Below are 6,709 nucleotides of genomic sequence, written 5' to 3' on the forward strand. Positions count from 1 at the left end.
GGCTAAAAGAAGTCGCATCCTATCAACCAGCTCATTTGGGTCATTCCAATATAATAAATTATGTGTTTGTAATTTCACACCCATTCCCGATGGAAATAACTTGCGAATAATTTGTGTATATTTTGTACCACCTTTCTTAATTTTTGCACCGTCCTGTGTCAAATGTGCTGAAGTTTGTATTAGTATTTCTTTATATGTATTAAACATAATAACTCAACAAGTCCAGGCGTTAGCTGATAAGACGTATCTTTGATAATTAATGCGTTGTTTTTGAACTTTACTTCTTCTTGACCTAACTTGCTTTTTCCATTAGAATATTTTTTTAGACCATATATTTTATCTTTTTCCCCTTCTTCTAATGTACGAAAAATTTCAGTCTGGCTATCGGATGCTATATATGGGGTACCTTCAGCTATAATTTTATTATTACCGGCTTCGGAATTTTGTAATTTGTTCAACGGTTCGATTATTAAATTAAATGTTTGCGATACATAAGATTGAATATCAGCTTCACCTCTTTTCAATGCTTCAAATTTACGTTTAATGTTTTTCTTGGCAATAACTAATTCGTTCAACACTGCACTTCTGTCTTCCATGGTTGAGAATGAACTACATTGTTTTATACAACGACAAATGTGTCGAAACCGTGTCGATACTGTCCGTTGTCACGTTCACAGTCTTTACTTATCACGACGAAATTAAATCTCCCCCTACTCCAACACATAGTACAAAACTCTTTAAATTCAGAATAGTTCATATCAGCCGAACAGTGTTCCATATAAACGTGTTTTAAATTAGTATCGTCTTGCTTGAATAATATAATCGTGTTGCTATTATCTCGAATAAGTTGTTTGGGTATGCGAGCGAATGATTGTGCTAGATAGAACACGTCGATATTGTTGTGTCTACAACGCGTGTAGTAAGAACGTACGATATTTTGATTTTCACATAAAATATCGTCAAATATAAAAACAAAATCTGGTAATGCTTTTTCTGGTGGGATAACCTCGTCGTTTTCGTGAAAAGTGAATAACTGAACGCCCTCTACATCTTTTGAAATTTCACAAAGCATTTTATATTTAGGTTGATCGAGTGTTTTTGAGTATATATAAACGTTGTGAAAACGTATACCATTGATGTTAAACTGATCGTCAAAAAGCAGATTATATATTAGAAAACCAGGCTTGGAATAGATTCAAGTCAAAAGACTCTAATTTAAAAGAAAAGGCAGCAGCGCAGTTGGTCACTACTGGCATAAGGCAAAACGAAAAATGGGTGCTGGATGTGGATTCAACGCAGCAGTCAAGGCAGCTAAAAATGTATTTGAAAAAAATATGAAAGAAAAAAACATGATGAAATTAACAAAAAAATGTTATGTGGCAGCTAAAAAAAAATTTCTTAAAAACAGCAAGTAAGCTCGGGTACCTCGTGTTATACCTTTACCGAAAACTGGAGGAATGTTACCACTGGTACCAATTTTTGCCGGTTTATGCGCACTCGGAGCGCTGACGGGGGGTATTGCTAACGTCGTATAGCGAATTCAATAGAAATGAACCTACACATTTGGGCAGAGGTTTATACCTCGCCCCTAATAAAGGTGGCTCGTATAAGATCGAGAAAGGTAAAGGACTATATCTCTCTTCACAAGGAGGTAGTTCGTATAAAAGAAAGGGAGTCCATAAATCTGTGAAGAAAACCGTAAAAAGGAAAAAAAACTAATTACTACGTTACCCAAAAGAGCTTTGTACGATTATGAAATTATAAAACACGCGCACATAATGAAAATACCTCATTTCATCGGAGTGTTTTCCAGAGATAGGTTACCTAAACGTCCTAAGCATAAAGAATCGGCTGTAATCAATTTGGACGTTGAAAAAAGTACCGGAACTCATTGGGTAGCGTATAAGAAAATCGGAAAACAAGTAGAATATTACGACAGTTTTGGAAATCTACCACCACCACTGGAACTACAATCGTACCTCAGCGGATGTAAAATACAATATAATTACACTAGGCATCAACGTTATAACACATATAATTGTGGTCATTTGTGTTTGAAATTTTTATCATGTACACGATAACATTAAACGGTAATTCCAGCGAAATGTCTTGTGATATTTTTCCGCCGTTAGAAGTACAAAATACCTCTCAGCTGTGTCTTTTAAGCCTGCAAACACATAATTCTATACCAAACGTAGAACCGGATTGCAATACAATAGGTTTTCACGATTCACTCGGAAAATGTGTGACTGTGACTATACCTACGGGATCGTACGAAATAATTAACTTGGAGTCGATGATTCAAAAACTATTACCGAATCATGTTACTTTGTTTCAAATCAAGGCCGATGGAAGCACATTGAAATGCTCGATGACGTGTAGTCATGATGTTGATTTCACTATTGAACTGTAACGAGCTGTGACTTTATCTATATTTACTTATGAGTCCCTGGTAGTAATATCATAATAATAATGCTGGAGAGCAGCGGCGTAGTGCTAATAATAGTCATAATACATCTGACACTATATATCTCACTACTCATATAAATATTCTATAATATATTATATATAAATAGGCCACGCAGGAATTGTGTGTTTTACGGAGATCGTGTTACAATGTTTTATATAAGGAACATCCGGTTAACTGTCCGTGTAACCACAAGCCACAGTCACACGCACCATATATGGCCATGAGAGTTACGTAACATAGATATGACCACTGGAGTAGGGACTAGGGATTTCTCTACGAGAGGAGCTCGTAGACCGTACGATAGTCAGACGAACTTACCAACGACTAGCGACTGGAAGCTGAACACACTAGAAGTCACATCTCGTTATTACCATTAAATTAATTAATTGAACTTAGTCATTTTTTTCAATATTATTAATTATTGGACTTGTAATAAATAAAAATATTATTCAAAAAACATCAAGTGTTGATTATTCCATTCAACTTCTTGACAATCCTAGAAGGGCTCGTTACAATTTGGCGCTGTGGACAGGGTTGTTTCAAGAGGAAAAAAGAAGAATACTTAGAATATTTTTGAAATTATTTTCGAAAATTTTTCTTCTTTCTACTTCTAACGGAGGTAATTCCTATCCGATCACTGTGAGAAGACAGGCCATCTTCCCACGACTCCGTGAAAACGAAAACCCAGCAGTAGCAGTCAAGGAAAATCAAGAAATAAGAATGGCATCATCATCATCATCCGTCAATTCAATCGCTTTGGTGTGAGTATTAGAATAAAGTTGTGAAAATTAGTTTGTTCGTCTCCTATGGTATTATTGACCATAGTATAGTTTTAATTAAGGAATAAGATTGGGGAATAAATAATAATATTAGTTAAAAAATATAATAACAGGAAAACAATTATAATAATAATTTATTAAATTAAAAATTTTTTTTTTAAACGTTTTATTGAAAATAAATAAAATTCTAAATTACGCAAATTTAATTTAAACTTCTACGCTAAATTTTTAAAATACTTTTAAGTATACTTTTAATACTTTAAATAATTTAAATATTTTAATAATTAAATTTAATTTAACATAATATAAAGAATTAAATAAATAATAAAATAAAAAAGAAAAGTCAAAAGTCAAATTAAAATAAATATAGTAATTAAATTAAATTAATTATTTAAAACAAGTTTAAATATAACGAAATAATTAATGAAATAATTTTAAAACTAATAAAATATAGTTCAACAAATTGTAAAATTTATAAATATAAGAATTTATAAAGAATATAAAGAATAATATAAATAATATAAAGAATTTTAATTCGTTTGCGTATTTATTTTTATTTTAAAAAATATAATAATAAAATTTTTTATAGTGTACACTGTACACTAAAACATAAAATAAAAATAAAAATAATTTTTATTTATTTCCCTAGTTAACAATTGTTGTAACATCGAATTGAGAATTTATAATTGAGAGAATTTAATAATAAAGAATATTGTGAAATTGAGAATTATTGTGAAGAATTTATATTTTTTTTTAAAGGCCGTGAAGTAAGTCCTTATATTTTGTGAATTTATTTGAAGACAGTTGAAGTCTGTATTTTTGATTTTTATAGGCCGAGTAGTAAGTCCTAATATTTTGTGAATTTATATATTGAAGTTATATAGGCCGTGAAGTAAGTCCTGATATTTGAGAATTTTTTTTTAGACAATTGAAGTCTGTGTTTGAATTTATTATTGTAGGCCGTGAAGTAAGTCCTGTTATTTTGTGATTTTTTTTTTGAAGATAAATGAAGTATATTGTGAATTGTTTAATTGGAATTAATTTTATAAGGCCGGAATAAGTCCTTTTTGTAGAAATTTTGTGTATTATTGAGATTTAAATGAATTAAAGAGAATAATAATAATAAAGCCGTAATAAGTCCTTAAGTAAAAAATTTATAATTGTGAGAGATAATAAAAGAAAATAATATATATAAAATAAATAATAACGAATATTGTTATGTGTAGGAATTTATGAGTTTAATAATTTTGAGTTGAATAAAAAATTATATATAATTAAATATTATTTAATATAATTAGTAAAAATAAATAAATAGGAAATAGAATTAATAATTAACTAAAAATACATCCAATCGTTTCAGGAACGCTCCCAAACACATAACGCAATCGTGCAATTTAAACGATAACAATAATATCAAAACCCTAGCCTATACTGTTGATCACATAATTCCCCAAAATCAAGATCCAATTCATATAACTCCAAACTCAAGCAACGCTCCAACCTATGCCGAAAAACTTAAAAAAAAAAACATTCATCATCAAAAAGAAGAAATTAACAACTCTAATATCACCAATGAGCTTATAAAGTCATTAATGCCATTAATTAGCTCACTCATCTCACAGATTATTAAAAAAGTTATCGAAAATCTACCTGCTCTACTAAACAATATTAATGTCGTCTAATATTATAAATAATTCTAAGCTAGTCATCATAAATTGGAATGCCAATGGAATTAAACATAATCGTAACACATTCGCAGCGTTCTTATCAGCACATAATGTCGATATCGCGTGTGTAAGCGAAACACACCTAATTACTAGTGATAAAATTAAATTTAATGGGTACACCACTTATCGCAAAGATAGGCTAGCAGTACGTCCTTCAGGCGGTGTCGCTATAATAATTAAAACTAAAATTAAACATCAACAATCATATCTACCCTCATTACAAACTCTTGAAGCAGTAGCAATATCTATTTCAATTAATCACTCAATCACAACAATAATTAGCGCATACCAATCGCCTAGCTTTCAAATGTACACTAATGACTTTGAAAAAATTTTAAATAGCTATCAAAGAATTTTGTTAATAGGCGACCTAAACTGCAAACACACAACGTGGAACTGCAAAGCTACAAATGCAAACGGACGTAAATTATTCAAATATCTCTCAAATAGCTCCACGATCATGTGTGCTCCAGATACACCTACCTACTTCCCATATGATCAAAACAGAAGTTCTGATATTTTAGACGTAATTTTACAAAAATCGATCCGTTTTTCTATTAACCAAAAACCACTATTTGAACTCGATTCAGACCATTTACCTGTAAAAATTACAATAGATGCGTCTGTATCATTTTCAATACCAACCCGCAAACTCATCACTGGGAAACCAAATTGGGAAAAATTCAAACAACATATTACTCAAAACCTAATTATTCCTAAAAACATTTTAAACATTTCCAACGCAGATAATGCAGTAAAACATCTTCGCGAAATCATCTGTCAAGCGGCCAATACATGCTCAGCAAAACCAAACACGGAAACCAATTATAGCCCTAATCAACTTCCCCATTCAATATTAAAATTAATAAAATCAAAACATCAAACGAGTAGACTCTGGCAACTACATAGACTACCACAAGATCGAGTAAAATTAAATTACCTAACAAAAAAGGTCAAAAACTCACTCGAAGAACACAGAATTAACTGTTATCAACAATATTTATCTACTATACACCCAGCAGACTCCAACTTATGGATTGCAACCAAAAGATTAATAAAACCGAATTCCAATGAAATCCCCCCCTTGAAAGCGGGAGATGCTTATCTAAATACAGAAGCCGATAAATGCGAATTGTTTGCTCATACTCTTGAAAATTCTTTTACATTAAACAGCTCACTAGATAACTCTACAAACTATCTAGTTCAACAAAAACTAAGCGAGCACGATATTCATCCCCAAAATATGCTGCCATACTCAAGCCCCAATGAAATCTTAGATATAATCAAAAAATTACCAAAAAGAAAAACACCCGGACACGATTTAATCACTAATACTATTCTAAAAAATCTACCCAGAAAAGCAATAACATACTTATCCATCTTATTCAATTCCCTAATAAAAATCGGGTACTTTCCTGCTGAATGGAAATTGGCTACAATAATATTGTTCAAAAAACCAGGTAAAGATAACTCAAACCCCATAAATTACAGACCTATAAGCCTTCTGTCCTCAGTATCAAAAATATTTGAAAAAATTATTCACTCAAGGCTTACCAGTTATTTAAATGCAATAAATGCTATTCCGCATTTCCAATTTGGATTTAAATCTCACCACTCCACTACTCAACAACTTTTACGACTAACGGAGCATATAAATGATGGATTTGAAAAAAAACTACACACAGGTGCTGCCTTCTTAGACGTAGCCCAAGCCTTTGATCGCGTATGGCATG

Source organism: Diuraphis noxia, unplaced genomic scaffold, assembly GCF_037042655.1.
Source record: "Diuraphis noxia isolate RWA-SAM2 unplaced genomic scaffold, SU_Dnox_SAM2 contig0003, whole genome shotgun sequence".
Taxonomy (NCBI): Eukaryota; Metazoa; Arthropoda; class Insecta; order Hemiptera; family Aphididae; genus Diuraphis; species Diuraphis noxia.